Here is a 24799-nt window from a genome sequence, read left to right on the forward strand (position 1 = left end):
ATACAATATATACTATAGCTTTTCAGGTCTTAAAAGCTATTTCTTTTGTAATGTATTTAAACTTTACCATTACTTTATAGCTCTAATCTCAGAATTTTTAGAATTTTATTAAACTTAATTATTTTTTACCCTTGTTACTTTATCATTAATTTTTTAAACTTGACTAGTTGGGATTTTACCAATGTAGAAACATATCCTTTTATTAGATATAGACTATAGCATGTACTCTTAAAGCAACCATATGCTCTGTTTCCTCAAGGATACTTTTAGTTAATGCCCGATATACTGGGGTTATTATAAAGGATACTCACTTTCATTTTCTAAATGGGTCACTAAGAAAAATTAAAGTAGGCATCCTCAATAATTAGAAATTTTGTGGCCACTCTATAATATAAAGTCAATTTCTGACTTTTGTTGCTAAAATTATTTTTTCAAAAGATAGATACTCTGATCTATTGTCTTCAAAAAGTTTTTTTGAACTTTGCAGCTTATACAGTTTTGGTTTCAAAAGTATTGTTGTAAAAAAGCTAGTTAATTTTTTGACATGTGTTGGGCACTCAGTGAATAATTGCTGAATTAACCTCTCTCAATTGAACATCAGAATTTATTACTACTCTGGTCTTCTATGAAAGCAGGAAGGAGTCCAAGATATTAATTCTTTTGACAAATATTGGTTAAGCACTATGTATATACCAATCTGCTTTAAGCACTGAAAGACACAGCAGTAAAGAAAATAATCCCATGCTTTTGTTCCAGATGACCTTTTTAAGATAATAATATATATTTATTAAGTTATATTGATGAGATTTTGCTGTCTTATACAAATTGCTTTCACAAAAGGACGACTTCATTTAAAACATTACCTGTTCTTAGTAAGACTGCTCAATGATGCATGCTAACTTTATACCATTAATTTGTACTGGGTATATTATTTTTTCTCTCATTAACAGGTTACCCAACATCTTAAGCCCTCCTGGAATTGACAGTGGCCATTGCCCCTGATTTTTATGTTACATTTAATATAAAAGAATCACAAAAAATTAAATTCTTAGTAGTCTTGATATCTTCTGTGTTCTAGCGACAGCTTAATGTACATAAAAAACTTCTTTCTTAGTCTTTGAAAACTTATTTTTTCATATTTAAGGGACAGGTTATTGTACTTTTTTGTTTTGTTTTGTTTTTGTTTTTTTGTGACAGAGACAGAGAGAGGTACAGATAGAAACAGACAGACAGAAAGGGAGAGAGATGAGAGGCATTAATTCTTCATTGCGGCACCTTAGTTGTTCATTGAGGCACCTTAGTTGTTCATTGATTGCTTTCTCATATGTGCCTTGCCAGGGGTGGGGGACTCCAGCAGACTGAGTGACTCCTTGCTCAAGCTAGCAACCTTGGGACCTTGGGCTCAAGCTGGTAAACCTTGCTTAAACCAGATGATCCCGTGCTCAAGCTGGCGACCTCAGGGTTTTGAACCTGGGTCTTCTGCATCCTAGTCTGACACTCTACCCACTGTGCCACCAGCTGGTCAGGCCTGTTATTGTACCTTTTAAAATGCATTCTGTACCTTTTGAAATAATTTCTCTTTAACAAAGAAACTTCTCTGTTATTTGGTTCTTAATAAAACCAATGAATATTTGAAAATTTTATTGACTTATGTTATAGATATAAAAGAAATAATCATGAATGTATATACCAAAGCATAGTTATTCAAAATGAGAACAATAGTTTCATAAAATCAGAACCATTTACCATTTGAAATAGACTTAAGATTACTACTACTACTTTAATTTCCTTATTTTTCAAATGTGCACAGTAAGTATGGGAAAGAAATGGTATTTGACTTGCCCAGTTCACAAAATAGTTTGTGGCAGCCTCAGAAATAAAAGCAATATTTTTAAAATTTTTTTATATGATAAAAATATATTTGCCTGGGGACAGTTCTAAAAAGCTGAGCAAAAATGTTTGTGATACTTATCTTTGAAGGATGTTATTCGGGAGGGGGGAACTTAACTTTTTAAAATTTAGTTTGTTATAATTTCTAATTTTTTCTTTGATGATTTTATACTGCATATGAAATCTAAACATAATAAAGCTACTGTCACTTAATTTGCACATAAGTATAATAAAATGTATGTAATATCCAAAAAAAAAAAAAGCATTCTGATTTTATTTTATTTATTTTTAAAGGATATTACTACTGTCTTTTTAATTTTTTTTATTTATTCACTTTAGAGAGTGAGAAAGAGAGAGAGAAAGAGGAAGGGGGGAGCAGGAAGCATCAACTCCCATTAGTGCCTTGACCAGACAAGCCCAGGGTTTCCAGGTAGACCCTATCCACTGCACCACCACAGGTCAGGCACTAAAAAGCATTATGATTTTATTTATTTATTTATTTATTTATTTATTTATTTATTTATTTATTTTGTATTTTTCTGAAGTTGGAAATGGGGAGGCAGACAGACTCCTGCATGCGCCCGACTGGGATCCACCTGGCATGCCCATCAGGGGGAGATGCTCTGCCCATCTGGGGCTTTGCTCTGCCACAATCAGAGCCATTCTAGTGCCTGAGGCAGAGGCCACAGAGCCATCCTCAGCGCCTGGGCAAACTTTGCTCCAATTGAGCCTTGGCTGCGGGAGGGGAAGAGAGAGACAGAGAGGAAGGAGAGGAGGAGGGGTGGAGAAGCAGATGGGTGCTTCTCCTGTGTGCCTGGCCGGGAATCGAACCCGGGACTCCCACACGCCAGGCTGATGCTCTACCACTGAGCCAACCGGCCAGGGCCAAAAGCATTCTGATTTTAAATGTAATACTTTAACTTTAAAAAATATAAAGAAGATACAGAAAAAAATTAAAATGTCTAATTAACTTAATCTGTATGTTAACATAATTATAAAACTTTTCACATATATATGTAACTTTTAAATAATATTGAATTTAAACTCTATAAAAATTTTATATTTTGCTTTTGACACTAAAAGAAATAATATGTGATAATTTATGAGGGATCTACACATTTGGTTTAGAAGAAAGAAGAAGTAGTTTATAAAATATAGAAAAACCCTGGATTTTTAAATTAAAAATTTACTATTCTAATGAGATAAATATAGAATAAATGTGAAAGTAAATGTGAACACTTCAATTTCATTTAATAAAAATAATTATTTCATGGCTAATTTAAGTGTCCGTTCTATTGCTAGTTGTGACCCTAGCCATTTGTGTGATATTAGAAAATTAATGTCTATTGATATGTTCATTTATACAATAGACATAAAACAAAATAAGGTCTTTAAACATTTTTAAAATTTTAGTTTTAAAAGTGGAATGCTGTTCTCAAATAAAATCAGGTCAGAAGCCCAATATATAGGGCAGATAAAACTGTAACTGATCTGGTTGGATTAGAGGTGAGACCTCAGAGTTCACCCTCTCATCTCTCCTGCCCTTCAGATGATGCCCCTGGTACCTTGGTGACATCCTCAGAGCACAAAAAGACTGAAGTCACTGGAATAGATAATCACTTAGAATATCTATAATTTTAAATTAGACATTTCGTTTCTTCTTTTGTTTTTGTCAGCATCTAAAAATTTAATTTAAAGCCCCACTAGATGGCAGTAGATCAAATCTTTGTTCAAATAGTTTCAATAGACATTCTTCAGTCCAACAGTTAAGCGCATATTAGGATTTCTCAGAAAACTTTATGAAAATTTTTATTTTCTCATACTTTACAATTGAAAGTTATTTTTTAGCTTCTCAATTTATTCTCACTTGGTGTTCTGTTTTAAAGATATTATGGAATTATTGTTTAATTCAAAAATCTTTATGATGCTTAGTAAAATATCACTTGCTGTAGACATGGAAATTTTTTTAATTGAATAATATTTAAATAAATAAATTTATACAAGCATCTAAATGTATTAAAAATACATTTTTTTTTTATTTTCCACCTTTACTAGAAGACTAGAAGCCTAATCTTGAAAAGGTAATGGTGACTTGGTTACTCATCTTTCCTTTCCCTTATCAATTAAACCGCACCCTTCTTCCAAACCACTGAAATTCTAAAGATAATGCTAGTCTGCATTGTGTTGTATGTTAACCTTACAAGGAGATGGTTTCATATTATACTGGTGATGGGAGCACATAATAAGGATAGCTGGGCAGTGAGGTAGTTCAGGAAGCTGTGCCCACATTTCCAAGGTTAAGTGAACAAGAGCTTCATGGATTCAGCAGATTTTCCAGAACCAACAATTTCAGTTAACCTTTTGCCAACACCAAGGCCCCAGAAGTTGCCCCCTTGTCCGACTTGTTGGCATTGCTTATTTATACTCTCCAAGAGAGAAGAGCCAGTGGAGTCAACTTGTAATCTTCATGGGCAACTCTGATTGCTACTTTAAACTGCTTGGATCTTATTGAAGGCAGTTTATACATAGAAAGGTCAATGTAAAAGATCAAAGTTTTTCCTGTTTCCAGACGAAATTAATAATAGCTCCCCATTTTGCCCTCAGAATTTTCCCCTTAGGATGATAAATGACATGATTACCTGAATATAGTTATCCTTGCCTTAAGCATTAATTCTTGCTCTTCAGGCCAGGGTCATGAATTAACTAATTGAAAAAGAACTGCCTTAGGCTACTTTCTTAGGACTGCCAATTATGTAGTTCACAGCATAAAAGAAAAGAGAATTTAAAAGAGAAGAGTAACTTTAAATTCAGGTTTCTACCTCATTAGTTAAATTTTGTCTACTAGGTGCACTCTTTTTTTAATGCTTTTATATAATGAAAAATAGGATTTTTACTAATAAGAATATTGTAGAAGTATTTGTAAAGCCAGTGGCCATGGCCAGTGCCACTATCAAAGCAGCCCGGCACATGCAGGTTCGCATTGGATTCGGACAGTCGGTAAAGAAACAATGGAGCCAAAAACTGGTGGGCCATAGTCTTTAATCCTAGCTTGCACCCGGCGGGCAAGTAAAAACATATACTGGGCTCCAAAACCCACTCACATTCAGTGCTCACAAAGCCACTGACTTATCCGAGTTTCCTAGAATCAAAGGTTTCTAGCTCACCAGCCTTATTCTCTTCAGTTCCCCATCTCCTTCCTTATCCCAGATACAAACTCTGCACAAACTGGCATCTCACTCAGCACTCCTCCATCTTGGCTGCTTCTCCTGGCCACATGGCCTCTTTCTGCTCTCTGCTCTGCTCTCTCTGCTCTGCTCTCTCTGCTCTCTCATGCTAATCATCCCAGGAACCAAGAGTGAGCTCCCGTTCTGCCCATATTTTATACTGTAGCTTCACAACCTTTAATCCAATATAAAAAATAGGGAAGTCTCTAATACAGTCACTTCTGAGGCATGATGGGATTGTACCACCCCACATCAAAAAGGGTAGGAAAAGGCTTAATCCCAAAACCAAGCCCCAGGCTACAACGATCCTGCCTGCCCACAGAGACACACATTAATATCACCTGGGCAACGGCCTCCACATGGGCAGCGGCACCATCTTTAACAAAGTGAGCATAATACATTTTATCTGCCCAACAGTATTTAAGTGGGTTGCTTGTATTGTGTTATAAATACCAGAGAAAATACTAAAATTAGAGCTCCGAAGATGGTTAGTTCACAACCTCTTATGCATAAGTGCTGGACTGAATTTTAAATTATCATTCATAATAATAATTCACATCACCACTAAATGTATGGGAATTAGTTATAATTCCATCTATGTCATTACCCAAAATTCTCTTAAATAATTATATCTTTAGAGTTTAAAGTACTCTTTCCTCATATTAGTCCTCTATCATTTTAACTTAATACAATTAACATAGAGAACTATAGCTTGCAAAATCTTTAATTTTTTTTTTTTTGCCTTCAGAACAACAGATTTATAATAAACAAAACTTTTTTTTCTTTAATAATGCCAGGGCCTGACCTGTGGTGGTGCAGTGGATAAAACATTGACCTGGAACACTGAGATTGCCAGTTCAAAACCCTGGGCTTACCTGGTCAAGGCACATATGGGTGTTGATGCTTCCTGCTCTTACCACCTTCTCTCTCTCTCTCTCTCTCTCTCTCTCTCTTTTTCTCCCCCCCTCCACCTAAAGTGATTAACTAAAAAAAAATTTAAAAAGAGAGAGAGAATGGCAGGTAACAATTTTATTCAGAAATAAAAAGAGTGTTGCCTGACCAGGTGGTGGCGCAGTGGCGCAGTGGATAGCACGTTAAACTGGGATGCGGAGGACCCAGGTTCAAGACCCCGAGGTCACCAGCTTTAGCGCGGGCTCATCTGGTTTGAGCAGAGCTTACCAGCTTGAGCCCAAGGTCACTATCTCGAGCTAGGGGTCACTTGGTCTGCTGAAGCCCCCCCCCCCCCAATCAGGGCACATATGAGAAATCAATAGATGAACAACTAAGGAACCGCAGTGAAGAATTAATGTTTCTCATCTCTCTCCCTTCCTGTCTGTCTGTCCTTGTCTGTCCCTCTCTGTCTCTACCTCACAAAAAAAGAAATAAAAAAGGTTTTGCAAATCTATTTGTATATGAAAATGAAATTTTACAAATTTATCAATTTCAGAATGCAAAACAGTAATGAAAAGTCTAAATTGATTCAAGTTCACTACCTTAAAATAATGCTGTATTTTTTCCTTTTTATTTTTTTTACTAGCATAAACAACAGTGCTTAATTTAGCTGAAAGCAACATTAATCCATTATTTAAAGTAGAAAATCTATATTTGAAAGTTATATTCCATATACACTAAATTAGAAATCCCATGGCTGAGAGTATAATGAATAAATATTAAGTGACTGAAATGTTTCACCAGAATAGACTGAGAGGTACTGTTTTTCAAAATATAAAAGTTGTTTGTTTGTTTTTTTTCCGTGGAGGTTTGCGATGAGGTTTTTGCCTGTCTCCTTGTGGAATATCCAAAAGACAGATTAAATTATAACTTGAGGCATTTTATTTAGAATAATTTTATGAATTCTTGCTTCCCTTCTATCAGTGAAAGCTCCTAAAGACATTTGTGCTAAGCTTTTCTCTACAAATCACATATTTTACTTACAGCATTTTGGACCTCATCATGCTGAATTGAAGGGCAGCTCACCTTTTGACCTCACTGCAGTTACTGTATTACTTTGTGTAAATAAAGAATAGAAATAGCCACTTCTTTGGCTGAAAACTTCCTATGGCTTTCTGAATGATATACTTCTTTTTACCGAACCCCATTTCACTTTCCTCCTCTTGAGTACAAAGAAAGAGTAAATTTCTCAGCCCTTAAAAGCTATGTGGCATTATAAGACTAGTCTTGGTCAATGGATGTGATCTGAAGGCATCAGAGAGAGTCACTTCCTTGAAGAGACTTGAGGAGCCAGGGTGCTCATTGTGGTGCTTCCTGTCATAGTGGGGATGTAGACCATGTGTTGAGTTGGTGGAGCCCCAACGTGGAAACAGACTGGACTCCCAATGCTGACTGAAGAGGTGCTAAAAGTGATATAGAGTGAAGGGAAATATTCTGAGTACTAAGTAAAGAAGTACTTTTATGTCTTACATCACTGAAATTTCAGGCTTCATTTGCTATCAGACTATAACTTGGCTCTTTTTGACTAACCTAAGGAATATATAAAGTTTTATTTTTTAATTTAATTTTATTTTTCTGATGTATTAATCCTTGCTATGACTGAGATTCTTTCAAGCAAGTGTGGAATGAGACAGGTGATTACATCAAAGTACAAAAGATATATAATTAGGCTATCAAACAAATAGTATTTAGTTTGAACAAAATGTAGAAAAAATTATTCAGAATCTCTAGGATTATTTTAGCCACCAAATATAATCTGTAAGAAGAATTTATAAGAAGAGAAGGAAAACTCTGTGATATTTTAGTTTGTTGTTTAAAATGTCAATTTCTAATTTTATAATTCTCAGTTTTTCCTTGCAAAGTAATAGCATTGTAGAACTAGACAGATACTTAAGATTCTATGGCACATAAAATCTTTAAGCATGAATAAGTGATCACTTTACAGATATGGTAACTATATAACTATTTATATATCCTGTTCACTTGGGGCAGTCTCAGTTTTTGCCTGTTTTCTAGTAATTCACAATAGAATCCCTTTCATAATTTTGTTAAGCAGTGTCCCTCAATAAATTCAGAAACAAGGAAATATGTATTTAAAAATTGTGCTGAATTGGATGACACATTATATCGCATAATGGGAGGGAGAGATTGATCAGGATAGTTTGGAAAACATGTAACTGATACAACTGTGTTTCTTTCTCAGTTCTATGGAACATATCACTGCATATAAATGATATTAGGTGAAAATGTAGATGCCAGCCCACAAAAGAATTTTAAGTCCATAACTGAGAAAAAGCATAATGATTAGTAGATATAAAATAAAAATTTAAAGATTTTGTATATTGATTCAGACCCATACACTGGGGAACAAAATTTTTGTTGCATCCACAAAACACTTGTTCTTACCTAATTTGAGTGTGCTGATCACAAATCTGACATTAGTTTTTCACTGTAAGCTACAGGGTTTTTTTTTGGAATTCTAGATTTTAGGTTTTCATCTTATTGTAAAATTTTCAACATTTAGTTTAACAAAATGATGTAGAATGTCTTCCTGGGCATCATCTTTGTGAAAATATAATAATTTATATAATGCAGTAAATACACTAATACACTAAAAGATATGATTGCATCAGAATTTGTCAATTTCAAAATAGAACATATGAAACACTTATTTTAATCATAAAATTTGCGCAAAACTTATTTAAATTCTATTCAGGCAAAAATTTGCATTTGTAGCTCTTGTGTTTGTGTACTTGTTGAGGACAATCTCATTTGATGCTTCAGCAGTAGTCTGCTCATCACTAACAGCTCCAAGATTTTCAGTAAACTTATCAAGGTGACTGTTCTGGAAGTCAATCTTAACGCTCATGTTACATCCAATATCAAGAAAAGCCAACAGCATCCTGTGAACCAGAAGTTCATAATTTTCTGCTTTTTTGTTGCCAAGGAAGTTCTTTGTAACTGTCACAAAAGAGTGCCATGCTGTTTTCTCCTCCTTATTCATCTTCCTGGCAAATTCTTCATCACGTATGATGGTTCGAATTTGAGGTCCATTGAATACACCTGCTTTTATCTTTGTGAAAGACAAGGCAGGAAAAGCAGAAATAATATGTTGAAAGCATTCATTTTCCCTATTAAAGCCTGAACAAACTGCTTCATTAAGCAAAGTTTGATGTGCAGTGGGGGAAAAATGATCCTGTCTTGATTAACTACAGGTTCATTCAAAATATTTTGCATCCCTACTTTCAGAACTTCACGTTTTGGCCTCTCCTTCTGTGTCCAGTGTTTCTCCCGAGCTCAGCTGTCCCACAAACACAGAAAGCAAGGATACTTCAAGAAACCTCTCTGTTGTCCTAGCAGGACATTTACCATTTTAAGATCCACAGAAATGATCCAGTTATGCTCCTCAGACTTCAGAAAGTTGAGGACAATTTTTATGTCATTATAATCTTCTCACAGATGAGTTGAATAAACAATTAGAACTGATGCATAAACATTACTGTTGTGTAGGAGAACACATTTCAGACTCCATTTAGAGCTGTCAAGAAATAGTCGCCATTCTGTTCTACTGTAAGTGGTAATGCCTAGCAGGCTGAGAAGACTACTGATATCATGACAGTAAACAAAGTGTCTTCGGAAAAAAAGTCTACAAAATTTGTTCACACTTCCTGAAATGGGATACTTTAGCTGACTGGTGAAGTACATTCACCGCGGGCCTTCAGCAGACTAAGTAATAAGTTATAAGCCTGGAGGCTAATAACTCAGCTGCTTTCTTTGATAGGCCCAAATCTTTTACTAAGTTATTCAATTTGGGTTGGCTAAGCTGCTGAGGGGTTAATGACTGCTTGGCATCAGAAGAAGACCCTTCAGATTCTACAACCATTTCCTCATGCATCTTATCAAAATACACTTGATCACTGTGTTCACTTTCTTTGTCCTTAGAAGAAATAAAACCATTGAAAACTGGAACTAGGAGTATCTCAAAGTGTGGGATAGGTCGTATTGCTGAAGGAATATTAGGATATGTGATCATATGCCATTTTTTCTTACCGATGCCCTTTGTATGGATCAGACAGAAATAACAGTCACTGCTGTGGTCCTTAGGTTCACGCCAAACCATGGGAATACCAAAAGGCATTCCTTTGCATTTTCCTTTTGTCCAGTCATGAAGCATTTCCTCACAATTATGACACACAATATGAGGAGCCCAATTCTTGTCTTGACAGCCAAGGGGAACTTGAAAATGGGCAATATATGCATATGTTACAAATGATGAAATATTGTGCCTTTGACGTTGAAGTGTGTAACAGCCACATATATAACAGAAGGTGTCAGGACTATTCTTACATTTATGCCTACTTGAAGAAGCCATGATTCAATCTTAAAACAAAATAAGAAGGTGTTTTAATCAGATAATAATTTTTACATTTAAAAACAACTACGATTATGTAAAAGTGATATTTGTAAAACATCAATTGCTTTGTGGTTATGTTCAATCCAAGAATCGTTGTCCTTTAACTCCAATTTAAAAACCAATGCATGCCATTAACTGTAACAAAAAAAATTAAATTTGCATAAAAACTAGGGCATGCACCAAAAAATGGATTTTAGATTTGGAATCAGCGATGCAGAAATATATAGAAACAGTTCTAAAACCTCATGCAACAGAAAATGAGAAAAAAATTTGTTCCCCAGTGTAACATCATGTATATAAAACATTATATCAAATTAAAAAATGTGGTCTCATTTTTACTAACTAACTTGCCACGGAATTTTAGAACATAGCTATTTTTTCATTTGGATATAAACAGTGGGTTTTAAATGCAACTTTCTTAATGAGAAGTATTGTTTTATTTTTATTATAGAAATATTTAGAGATACCAAAAATAATTAATAGTATATATATTGAAACACCATGTACCTATTACCCCTAGTCCAAACAACCATCCACCAATGGCCAGTTCTACATATATCCCAAACTAGTTTTTCTTTCTATATTGTTTTGAAGTAAATCCAGATATATATCATTGTATCCTTATACATTTCAGTATTTATCTCCAAATGACAAGTACTTTTTAATAGATGTGGTATTATTTGGTTTTCATATAATAGTATATGTTTAACAAACACTTGTCAAAATAGGTTTAAGTAGAAGTTTAATGGGTAGGCCACCTTAGATGGATACTATTTCTCAGACTAACAGTTGTCTTCCCATTTTACCTTTATCAGAATAAATTACCTTTAAACATTCTAAAAGTAAATTCTAAATTTCCCTTTAGACAATTTAGAAGTATATGCACATACTCCAGTCCAGAGATCAAGGACCTGCAAAGATGTGTTCTGCAGCTGTCTCCCTTTGAAGTTCTGCTCTGACACTTCAGATAACAGTATAACCCAGGTGTCCAGGGAACTCAGTGGGCTGCTCTTCACAGAAGAATGAATATCTTCGGTTGACAGGTTAACTTCAAGAAATGTAATCCTAATGAATGGAACTTCTGTAGCAAATGCTAGAAGGACTAAAAAATGCATTTTATTGGCCTGTTTATTGAGACTAGGGAGTAGCAGCATGTTATAAATAAATCACATTTTCTTTGTGCTAAAATCATTCTTGTATAATATTTTAATATACTTAGCCAGATTTGCAGAATAGGAAAATTATTCCTTTTCTGTTTCAGACCTCAGCATATAATTAAATTGTATCTCTTATTTAAAAGGAGAAAGCAAAACCAAGTTTTTTGTCTTTATCAAGCATGTAATTGAAAAAAGAAAAAGTTAATTTATTAAGTATAGCACTTATTTGGTACAGATTATGTTTTCATGAAATTAGAGAAATTTGGCAGGTTGCATAGTTGTTTATATATTATACCAATTTCATTTAATTCATATATATGTTTTTGTTTTTTATGTAAATAATACAAAATGATTAAGGTAGAACAGTATTGTTTATTGGGAGCATTGGAAATAGGGTTATTTTAATTGTTTTATGAGCATTCTTTGTTTGCTTCTTGTTCAATAGCATGTAGGTGGCATTTAATTTACACATACAATTTAGATTCTGATATAGATGTAAACAGCATGTTAAATGAAATTGTTCTGTTTCTACCATTTAGTGGTCCTATAACCAAGGCCAAGCCTTGGTTTCCTAATTATGTAATGATTGTAGTAACATATAACCTATAAAGGATTAAATAGGATAATCTATATAGACATTTAAAAATCAGTTCTAATTTGGCCATATATACAATGAAATATTAAAATTTTAAGTGTTCTTTGGTTTCTTTGCCATAGGAGTCAAGTAACTCTAGGATATCATTTTCACTAATGTCCAATTGTAGTAGACTATCAGTCCTAAATCGTTCCATTCATAGTACAAGTTCTATGTAAGTTGGATGTTTGTAACTTGGGGATTTACTATATAACACAAATGTCCCTCGAAGTTCTTGGCTTTAAATCATTCAGTGATCATGCAGTTAATTACTTGTAAGAAATATGTGTTAAATAAAATGTTTTTATGCAGGAATACACATAAAACAAGGATATGTATTGGTTGGTTGACAAAAACTAGACCAGAGGCTTGCAGGAACATAATCTTCTATTTCTGCTAGAAGCAAAGGTTTTTTGTTCACTGATTGAGTGGTTAGCATGACTTTTTATTAAGTAAATACCACAAATAATGAGAAACTAGTGTTTCTATGTATGTTATGGACCGAATTGTGTACCCTCAAAATTCCTATGTTGATACTCTAGTCGACACTACCTCAAAATGTGACTGCAGAGATAAGAAAAAATTAAGTGAAAAATTTAAAAAATGTTTGTATTCTCTAGTAATTCATCTCAGCTTGGACTTTGTGAGACATGGTTGAAATTGGAGTGCATTTTGAAGGCAGAGCTGAGATGAATTGCTAGAGAATCAAATATGGCTTGTGAGAAAGACAGAAAATATTTCCCTATTTTGTTTTTTATTAGTCACACATTGTATCATTTTTTAAGAAAGAAAAAACACAAAACCTTATGATGTGAGGGGGGAAAAAAAGAGCATCCTAGTTACATTACTGAAACTTTTCCAGGGCAATCAGTAAAAGCATGATATTGAGAAGAAAATATTATTATAGTGCTATTTAGGATAATACAAAAAGGGAAATACAAGGTCCAATGTTTTAAAATTTTGAATAGGAAAACTTAATTTTGAAGATTTTAAGTAGTTAAAAGGAAGGGTGATTTCTTATTTCTTTATTAATAGTGTTTTCCATGGTTCCTTATTAAGAAGAAATTAAACTTACCTGCCCAAACTATAATTAAATTCAGGGATAAGTGAGTAAAGAATGGGTTATAAGATGTGCTGGTATGTTTACTGTATCCATGACTAAAGTTACCTTAAAGCAAATTGGTTATTGGCTATGTTTGTTTTTGTTTTTTTTTTCTTTTTTTTTTCTGAAGCTGGAAACGGGGAGAGACAGTCAGACTCCCACATGCGCCCGACCGGGATCTACCCGGCACGCCCACCAGGGGCAACGCTCTTCCCACCAGGGGGCGATGCTCTGCCCCTCCGGGGCATGCTCTGCCGCGACCAGAGCCACTCCAGCGCCTGGGGCAGAGGCCAAGGAGCCATCCCCAGCGCCCGGGCCATCTTTGCTCCAATGGAGCCTTGGCTGCGGGAGGGGAAGAGAGAGACAGAGAGGAAGGAGGGGGAGGGGATGGAGAAGCAAATGGGCGCTTCTCCTATGTGCCCTGGCCGGGAATCGAACCCGGGTCCCCCGCACGCCAGGCCGACGCTCTGGCTATGTTTGTTTTAAGTAACAAAACTTTTCAAAGTAAATATGCCAAGACTTTCTTTGCGTTATGGATTAAAGTTTATTGTTGTTCTAAGGTTTTAAAAAAATCAATAGTAGTTACATCACTTAGAAAATGGATTTAAAAAATATCCTTATCCATTTTAGTTTTTCTATTAAAGTATTTAATTTTATTATTTGTACTTGCATTTTTAATTAATCTTAATTTTTATTAGATAGTATGTTGGGATAAAATTCAAGAGAAAGACTGTCATCTATTCATTCAATTCACACTTTTTGTTCTTTAATACAATCTACATATTTTATTTTAACAAGGGACCAAATGAAGTCTTAACTTTGCTTTTGTTCTCATCATCAATTATCATTGTGACATTTTTTATAACAAGAGGATTATGTGGCTACAATATAAAATACTTTTTATAATAATTGACAATTTCTAATTCTAAAGCTGTACTCTGTTATGTTTATATATGTTTTTATTTGTTTTATCATATATAGCTTATTTTATAGTTGGGGGAAATATTATTCAAATTAACTAAGTCCCTGACCCCAGTTACCTTGGCTAATTAAGTGGAAAAAACATTTTTCCTAACAGATTGTTCTTTCTCCATTAACTTGAACATGAATTATCAATTGCCCATTAGAGCTCAGTTGTCAAAATTAAAGTTAAGAAATTCTGATGAAAGCAAAAAAGAAGCCAGAGAGTTTACTTTAATTCCAGTCCACTTCTGAACTAGTACCAGGAATGGGTAAAAGAAAAGAAACTAGGTATTCTTTTTAAAAGAAATGAGGATATTCTTCATATCACTATGCATTATTTTCTAAAGAAACTAAGGTATCCTTTTGCATCACTATGCATTACTCTTTGAGAAGAAAAATTTATCAGCCATTTGGACTTAGCCTTCCAGCAGCAATCATTGGGACCAAAACTTTTACCAAGTTGAAGAATATTAAGAGAATGTACAATTGAAGTCAGCAGTTAAAAGGATGCCTGCTTGTCCGTTCAAAAAGAACTTGTAAGATAATGAGGAAAACTATCACAATAGAATCACTAGTTCTTATAATCTGTGAAATGGAAAAGGGAGAAGAAGAGGGAAAACATTGGCAGTTATTTCTGTTCTGGGAGATTTAAGACAAGTCATGAATAGACAGAAAATTAGCAAGGAAAAGCAGCCTTATATGACACATTAAATCAGATGAATTTAATTGATATCTTCAATGCATTTCAGCCCAAAGTTTCAGAATATGCATTCTTTTCAAGTGCACATAGAACTATCTAGGATAGACCACATGTTAGGACAATAAACCAGTCTCAATAAATTTAAGAAGACTGAAAACATAGCAAGCTTCTTCTTTTCAATAATGATATGCTGGCCCTGGCCGGTTGGCTCAGCGGTAGAGCGTCGGCCTAGCGTGCGGAGGACCCGGGTTCGATTCCCGGACAGGGCACATAGGAGAAGCGCCCATTTGCTTCTCCACCCCTCTGCCGCGCCTTCCTCTCTCTCTCTCTCTTCCCCTCCCGCAGCCAAGGCTCCATTGGAGCAAAGATGGCCCGGGCGCTGGGGATGGCTCTGTGGCCTCTGCCCCAGGCGCTAGAGTGGCTCTGGTCGCAACATGGCGACACCCAGGAGGGTTGCAACATGGCGACGCCCAGGATGGGCAGAGAATCGCCCCCTGGTGGGCAGAGCATCGCCCCCTGGTGGGCGTGCCGGGTGGATCCCGGTCGGGCACATGCGGGAGTCTGTCTGACTGTCTCTCCCTGTTTCCAGCTTCAGAAAAAAAAAAAAATGATATGCAACTAGAAATCAATCACAAGAAGAAAACAAAAAAAACAATGAAATGGAGGCTAAGTAACATTTTACTAACAATGAATGGGTTTACAATGACATCAAAGAAGAAATCTAAAGACTTCCTGAAACAAATGAAAATGAGAACACAACAACTCAAAATCTATGTGACACAGCAAAAACTACCACAGAGGGAAATTCATAGCAATACAGTCCTAGTTTAAGAAACAATGACAATCTCAAAATATCTAACTTCACATTTAACAGAACTTGAAAAAGAATATTAAACAAAGCCTAAAGTGAGCAGAAGGAACTGACACAAAAGAAATTAAGAAAATATCATCATAAAATATTACTAACAACTATGTGCCAACAAATTGGATAATCTGGACAAAATGGATAAATTCCTAAAACATACAATCTTCCAAAAATGAATCAGGAAGAGTCAGAAAATATGAATAGACATATTACAACTAGTGAAATCGAAGAAATAATAATAATTAAAAAAAACTGCCAACAAACAAAAGTCCTGAACCAGATGGTGTCACAGGACAATTTTACCAAACATTCAAAAAAGAACTAACATGACATATCTCTCTCAAACTATTCCCAAAAAAATAAGAATAGTGAAGCTATAGACTCCATAATAACAGCTTGCTTTCTAACTTTTACCACGTGATTATCATGGCATACAAAGAGTCCCCAGCTTTTAAATTGGCAGTATTTGCTAAATAAAAGCTTCACTTTAGAATAATTGGCCAGGGATGTATCAGTTTTGCTGTGAGTAAACTATCAGCAACTAGGTATCATTTCTTGAATGTCAATTTTTCAGGAAAATAAATCTTAGATTTTTTTCCCTAGAGATATAAGTGAGGTAGTCACTGTTCTCAAAGCCCAATAAAGGGTGAGTTTGGTCATACTGGGGTAGGGGAAGTGTCTCACCATTTAGCATGCAGAATTTTATTTAATCTCTGTTTCAGATAGCATCCAGATCTTCTACTGCTGTGGTGTCTCTGAGTCTAGTTCAGCTACAATGCAGAGAAATCCTCCATTTTTTTCAGGAGGAATTATTGCATGGAAGTGGAAGGGACATCTAGGAATCTAATTGCTTCTCCTAGACTTTCAACCAGTTCCAGATTTTTATCTCACATGTTAACCATATTCAAGGTTTGTAGTGTATCATATTTTGAACGTTTTTTTAGAATATGGTGCATAGTGATTTACTTTGGCTTTCAAATACTTTTAGATGTTTAAATTTCAGGTTTCTCCTATATGTTGCCTTTCATCACTTACCCACTTTTTTTTCCAGATTTCTCCTTTTTCTTTTACAATTTCCTATCTGCTACTTTCTTCCTTCCAGTGTTTTATTCTTCTGGGCAATCTTCCCCCATTTTTTAACCTTCTTTATAGAGACCATAATGGAATTTTTAAACAGAAGGGGGTAATAAACATGCATGTTTGTTAGTCCAGGTTTAAATAGGAACCCTGCAATATTTCACAACTAAGTTGTGAAGGCTAAGAAGGCTAAAGAGTCATATGATTGGGAACTGACATGTATTGTGTATTTAATATGTGTCAGGACCTTATATCCTTTTAAAATCTGAATAATTTATGCTAATGTTGGAATTATATATATGAGACAACAGAAGTTACAATAAATAGATTATATCCTGAGGTCTCAGCACTTAATAAGTAGCAATGTTGGCTTTTAAAAGATTCTGATTTTGTCATACTCCTTGATATTATATAGTGCAGTAGTTAGACTCTCTTTATCAAGGTGCTCTGCTTCAGTTTGAATCATAGATATGCAACTCATTAGCTTAATTACTGTCACTTAATTATTCTGCCTCTCATTTTCCTTGTGTAGTTTCTCATAGTTGATGAAATGATTGAATTCGTTAATGTATGTAACAGGTTTTGAAAAGTACCTGACATATAGTAAGTTATAGCAGATTTTATTATTTTACTTTCCTATCTCAAGGCAGAACAAAACATCACTTCTTTTTATGAATGGTCTTAAATCTAGGATGTGTGACATTGAAAATCTGATATCTATTTGTACTTTTGTTTTCATGTTGTCTTTCTAGACATTTCTATGACCAAGGAATGACAGGGAAGAACTGTTAAGTGAGCTAGTGAAAGAGAAACAAACTGACGCTGGCCAGTTGGCTCAGTGGTAGAATGTCGGCCCAGGGTGCCACTGTCCTGGGTTCAATTCCTGGTCAGAGCACACTGGAGAAGCAACCATCTGCTTCTCCACCCCTCCCCCACCCTGTCTCTCTCTATCTCCCTCTATTTATTTCCTCCTGAAGCCATGGCTTGATTGGCTTGAGTGAGTTGGCCTTGGGGTGCTGAGGATGGCTCACATAGCCTCCACCTCAGGTGTTAAAACTAGGTTGGTTGCCAAGCAGCTGTCCAGATGGACAGAGCATCTGCAGTAGGGGGCTTGGTGGGTGGATCTCAGTTGAGATGCATGCAGAAGTCTCTTTCTCTGTCTTCCCTCCTTTCACTTAAAAAAGAAAAAGAAAAGAAAGAAACATGCTGATCTATTTTACTTTTAAGAATGAGATTGACCATATAACTTCTGAAGATGGCTCTCATGATTTTTTTAAAAAGCTTCTAAATTAATATCAGTAGTTTCTATCTATATTCATTCTATGCATTCCTATTTCAAAACCCTTCTATTTTTTATATCCTCTAAGTTTAACTTAATATCCCTAAAAGATATTCTTTCCAAAACTAATTTGTTTTATTAACCTAGTCTTCAAAATGTTGGTGTACTGTATGCAAGAAATAGTTGCAGAAACTTTCAAATTATCCTGAAACAACCTCCTTGCATGCTTGGCTTTTATATTTCAAAATAAATTCAAACCACTCCAAGCCTGAGTGCCATCAGCCTTTGGCAAAACTTAGCTTCTTGGTTCTATGTGAAAATGAACCATTTTTTAAACACTCTGACAACCAGTATATAAATCTTTTTGTTTACACAGGTGACCTCTTAAATATTCTTTTTCACACTTTGTGTTATGGACAGATAAAAATATTAAAAGCATTGAATATGAAAACTTTCTAATCAATAAAACTGGAAGGGGAGAGAGACTACAGATTTATGCTCTGTGCATGTGTTTTAAAGTTAAGGAGAAGACATGAGAAAATATTTTACAGGCTCTGCTGAAACCAAAGTACTTGAGCACAATTTATTGTTTGCCAAATTCTAAATACAGCTGGGTTCTCCCACAGCTTTTAAATTAGGAACAGGTTTCTGTGCTAATTCTATAATGTGAAGGGAGCCTTACAGTATTTCCTTCCTAAAAGTAGGGGCCACTTCTCATATTGACAACCTCTTAAACAAATCTATTTTGTTACAATTCAAATAATATCTGAATTACAAATCTCCAGTATTTTTCAATAAAATTTATTGATTAGTTTAGCTTGATTAATAGATTTTAATTAATAATTAAATAATAAATAAAATTTATAATCAAGCTTATTGGGTATATTGTGTTTGAAAAATATACAGGTAGAATTTATATAAAGAATTAAAAATATGGAAATGTGCATATAAAAAGTATAATTCTATTGATACATTCTGTTGAGATTGGTAGGTATATATTTTAGAATTTATATCTATATAGTTTGTCATTAAATTTACAATTTAATGTAATGGAAATATAATTATTTAAAATGTATCTATTTTGAATGCTTACATGTGCTTACTGTAAGGCCGGGGTCCCCAAACTACGTATGGCCCACGGGCCACATGCGGCCCCCTGAGGCCATTTATCCGGCCCCCACTGCACTTCCGGATGGGGTACCTCTTTCATTGGTGGTCAGTGAGAGGAGCATAGTTCCCATTGAAATACTGGTCAGTTTGTTGATTTAAATTTACTTGTTCTTTATTTTAAATATTGTATTTGTTCCCATTTTGTTTTTTTACTTTAAAATAAGATATGTGCAGTGTGCATAGGGATTTGTTCATAGTTTTTTTATAGTCCGGCCCTCCAGTGGTCTGAGGGACAGTGAACTGGTCCCCTGTGTAAAAAGTTTGGGAACCCCTGCTGTAAGGTTCAGTATTTTAATTCTTTTTTTTAAGTGAGATGAAGGAAGGCAGGGAGGCAGAGAGACAGACTCCCCCATGCCCGCTAAATAGAAGCCACTTGCAAGCCCACTAGAGGGTGATGTTTTGCCCATCTGTGGCCAATGCTCCGTTGCTCTAAACAGAGCCATTTTAGCACTTGAGGTAAGGCCACCTCAGTGCCCAGGGCCAAATTGCTCAAACCATTTGAGCCATAGCTGCAGTAGGGAAAGAGAGAGAGAGAAAGTGAGAGAAAAGAGGGAGGGGTTAAGAAGCAGCCCTGGCCGGTTGGCTCAGCGGTAGAGCGTCGGCCTAGCGTGCGGAGGACCCGGGTTCGATTCCCGGCCAGGGCACACAGGAGAAGCGCCCATTTGCTTCTCCACCCCTCCGCCGCGCTTTCCTCTCTGTCTCTCTCTTCCCCTCCCGCAGCCAAGGCTCCATTGGAGCAAAGATGGCCCGGGCGCTGGGGATGGCTCTGTGGCCTCTGCCTCAGGCGCTAGAGTGGCTCTGGTCGCAATATGGCGATGCCCAGGATGGGCAGAGCATCGCCCCCTGGTGGGCAGAGCGTCGCCCCATGGTGGGCGTGCCGGGTGGATCCCGGTCGGGAGCATGCGGGAGTCTGTCTGACTGTCTCTCCCTGTTTCCAACTTCAGAAAAATGAAAAAAAAAAAAAAAGAAGAAGCAGATGGTCACTTCTCCTGTGTGCCATGACTGGGAATCAAATCCGGGACTTCCGCACACAGGACCATCACTATTTTATTCTTAATAAGAATTAATAAGGGAGTGATGTCAGAGAAATGGTGCTGGGAGAGGTGCTTCTGATATCTCCCCTTGAAATTTCAACAAATTCAACAACTAAAGACAGAGAAAAAAATCTCAGGAGCACCTGAAATATACACACATCAGACAAAGATATGATTGAGTGAAAAGGTAGCTATATAATCCACTCTGAAGGAAATAAGACAGAGAACAGGATATTTTGCTTTCCTCACTGATCTGAGGAGGGGTGCTTTCATCTGAAGCCAAGTGAAGTGAGGGTCTGAGGCAAAGGGAAGGAGCTGAGTTAGGGTGGACCCTCAAGCAGAAGAGAGAATATACCAGCTCTGCCTGGGATCGTGGACAAAGGGCATGCATGGGCAGCAGGCTTTGACAAAAGTTACCGGTATGGTGTGCCTGTGAGAGCTGGCACCAGAAGCTTTGTGTGCTCCTGGTTCTGTGATCACAGGTGGCGTGTGAATAGCTCCACCTAGTCCCACTGGCATGGACATGAGCACATAGGCTGGAAGGCTTAGCCCAAGTTTATCAGCGATAGACATCTGCATGGGATGTTGCCAGCATCTTTGAGCATTCCCAACTCCACGACCATCAGCACAGGATGTGCTCAATAGCTGAGATCCCTGGGCCTCGGACTTCCCAGGCGGGGCACCTCCACAAGACCAATACAGGCTTCAAAGCACATTCCTGGCTCTGACCGAGATCACAGGCACTGTGCACCTAAGTGGGCGGGTATAGACCTCCGTTTACACTGTTGAAGTCATGGAGCCTGGGCACACACATGGCTTGCTGCAGGCTACCAAACAGTGCATGAGGGAGAAGCCTGTGGAGATTAGACTGTGGAGCACTGAGGCATACTAGACATGCCCCGGGGGCCCTTAGAAAGGTGCTTGATTTACAATCAGCTCCCAGCCCACGGCACGCTGAGAGGTGCTAGACCTGTCTACTGGCTTTTAGAAAGACAGTAGACCTGCATTTGGCTCCCAGCTCATCCTGCTCTTGCTGGCAGCTGTGGTCAGCACAACTTTACCCAGAACTGTGCTTTGAGCAGTACTGGAGAAAAGACCTGGCTGCTCTTAGCAGTAGCTGGGGCAATTTCACAGATAAGGTCCCAGGCTGCTGGCTCACATGGGAGAGACATAGAGAGAGGCACCTAGAAAACTGAGACTCCCATTGTCAGAGCCTCCAAGCCGTAACAAGCCCTGCCTGCCAATAGGACTGAGGCTCAGCCTACACCATTGCCACAGTGACACAACAGCAAATTTCTGCCCAAGAGCCCACAGGGGCAAAACCACTTGCCACACACACACACACACACACACACACACACACACACACACACAAAGCTACCTCTCAAAACCAGGAAAAAAAGTACATTTTTATTAACTTTTTCTTTTTTTCCATTTTGGTCATTGTATCTTCTTTCCTTCTGAACTTCATTATCCATAGTTGTTACATTTTTCATTCTTGTTTTTTATGAGGCTTTTATTTAAAAAATGTTTACTTTTTATTTATTTTTATTTTTTTCTCTCAATTGATCATCATTTATCAACAAATTATTATATTTTGGGTTCATATTTTTCTTTGTGGCATTTAGTGTGGTTTTGACTTTATTTTTTTATCTCTTTTGTCATTTTTCCTCAGTTCCTGCTCCTTGTTCTCTGTAGTTTTTGTGCCACTTATCATTATAGATTTTTCATTTTTTGACTGTATCTTTTCAATTTATTTAATTTTTTAAATTATCTCTTACTAGTGTTTTAATAATACTCTCAAATGCCATTAAGGAAAAAGAAATCAAATATTATGGATACAAAAGACAGAGATATAGCTCATAGATGATGAAAATTTCTAGGAAAAGATTTCAATTGCTTGGAAACCTTAGAGTTAAAGGACAGAGAATTAAAAACTGAAGTCCTAAAAATACTCAGAAAAATACAAGAAAGCATGGAAAAGCAATTTAGAGAGTTAAAAAATAATAATTTAATGAACAAAAAGAATACTTCACCAAAGAAATTGAAACTGTAAAAAGGAACCAAACAGAGATAAAAACCTCAATACATGATCTGAAAAATGAGGTATTAGCTTAGCTAATAGATAGGTCCAATAGAGGTGAGAATTAATTACATAAAAGGCAACTAAAGATACTATAAAGAGAAAAAGAGAGAGAGAGACTCAAGAATTAAAACAAACGAGAAAGCCCTACAGGAATTGTCTGACTCCATCAGAAAGAGCAACATGAGAACAATAGAAATATCAGAAGGAGAACAGAGAGAAAATGGAATGGAGAATATATTCAAACAAATAATTGATGAGAGCTTCCCAAGACTTTGGAAAGAGTTAGAGCCTCGAATCCAAGAAGCAAACAAAACACAGAGTTACCTTAACCCAAACAGACCTACTCCAAGGCACATTGTAATGAAATTATCAAAAACCAATGGAAAAAAAAATCCTCCAGGCAGCCAAGGAAAAGAAGAATACAACATATAAAGAGAAACCCATTAGGCTATCATCAAATTTCTTAACAGAAACTCTACAAGCCAGAAGAGAGTGGACCCCAATATCAAAAGTACTGAAAGAGAGAAACTTCCAACCAAGAATACTATATCCATCAAAGCTATCCTTCAAATATGAAAGAGAAATAAAAACATTCACTGATATAGAAAAGATGAAGAAATTTATCACCAAAAAACCCCACTTTAGGAAATACTAATGGGGATGATCTGAACAGATAAAAGGAACAAAAAAAATCACAATTAAAATCTCCAACAAGCTAACAATAAAAACTAGATTAATCTAAAAAAGAATTAATCTGTGACAACAAAAACAAAAAAGGAGAAAAGACAAAGATTAACAGTAGCAAAGGAGGGTAGAGTGCAGAAGCACTCATGAGCTAATGTACTACAATGAATATGATATATATCTTTTTTATTACCTAATGGCAACCACCCCTGAAATAAACCACTACAGAAAAACATGTCTTCAAATAAGAAGAAACAAAGTAAAGAAGTATGGAATACAACCAAACAAAAGCAAATGACAGAAAAACAGAAGAGAAGAACCAAACAAGATATCAGAAAGCAATATATAAAATGGCAATAGGAAACCCTCAAGTGGCAATAATTACATTAAATGTAAATGGATTGAACTCACCAATAAAAAAACACAGAGTAGCAGAGTGGATCAAAAAAGAAAATCCAGCTGTATACTGCCTTCAAGATCTAAGCTACAAAAATGAAAACAAATTCAAAGTGAAAGGTTGGAAACAATTCTCCAAGCAAATAATATTCAGAGAAAAGCAGGTGTAGCCATACTCATATCTAACAATGTTGACTACAAGACAGCAAAGGCAATCAGAGACAAAGATAGTCATTTCATAATGATAAAGGCGACATTAATTCAAGAAGACACAACACTTTTTAATACATATGCACCAAACCAAGGAGCACCAAAGTATATAAGACATCTACTAATTGATCTAAAAATAAAAACCGACAAAAATACAATCATACCTGGAGACCGCAATACATCGCTGATGGCTCTAGAGTCTAGATCATTCATCCAAACAGAAAATCAATAAAGAAACATTGGCCTTAAACAAAGCACTAGAACAATTGGATATGATACAAATCTACAGGACATGTTATCCCAAAATGCCAGAGTATACATTTTTTTCCAGGGTACATGGAACATTCTCAAGAATTGACCATATGTTGGGCCACAAAACTAACATCAACAAATTCAGAAAGATTGAAATTATACCAAGTATATTCTCTGACCACAATCTTTGAAACTAGAATTTAACTGCAAAAAATAAGTAAACAAACCCACAAAATGTGGAAATTAAACAACATACTTCTAAAAACTGAGTGGGTAAAAGAAGAAATAAAAGCAGAGATCAAAAGATATATACAGTCAAATGAAAATGAAAATATGACTTATCAGGATTTCTGGGATGCAGCAAAAACAGTAATAAGAGGGAAGTTCATATCACTACAGGCTTATATGAACAAACAAGAGAAAGCCCAAATAAACAACTTAGCATCACATCTTAAGGAACTAGAAAAGGACAAAGGCAACCCAAAACCAGCAGAAGAAAGGAAATAATAAAAATCAGAGCTGAAATAAGTGAAACAGAGAACAGAAAAACTATTAAAAAATCAACAAAACAAGGAGCTGGTTCTTTGAAAAAATCAACAAAATTGACAAATCCTTGGCAAGACTCTTTAAGAAAAAAGGGGCAGGACTTATATAAACAAAATCTAAAATGGAAGAGGAGAAATCACCACAGATATCATAGATATACAAAGA

General features: G+C 35.9%; 1 long non-coding RNA gene across 1 annotated transcript in view; it reads left to right on the forward strand.

Annotated features, from left to right (window-relative positions):
- Nucleotides 1-11455, forward strand: part of LOC136323114 (uncharacterized) — a 64908-nt gene extending 53453 nt beyond the window's left edge. Inside the window, exon 3 of the long non-coding RNA XR_010728917.1 lies at nucleotides 11345-11455. This is a non-coding gene — a long non-coding RNA (uncharacterized lncRNA). The remainder of the gene's footprint in view (nucleotides 1-11344) is intronic.
- The last annotated feature ends 13344 nt before the right edge of the window (nucleotides 11456-24799 follow it).

The sequence above is a fragment of the Saccopteryx bilineata genome, chromosome 2 (genome assembly GCF_036850765.1).
Source record: "Saccopteryx bilineata isolate mSacBil1 chromosome 2, mSacBil1_pri_phased_curated, whole genome shotgun sequence".
In the NCBI taxonomy this organism is placed as follows: domain Eukaryota; kingdom Metazoa; phylum Chordata; class Mammalia; order Chiroptera; family Emballonuridae; genus Saccopteryx; species Saccopteryx bilineata.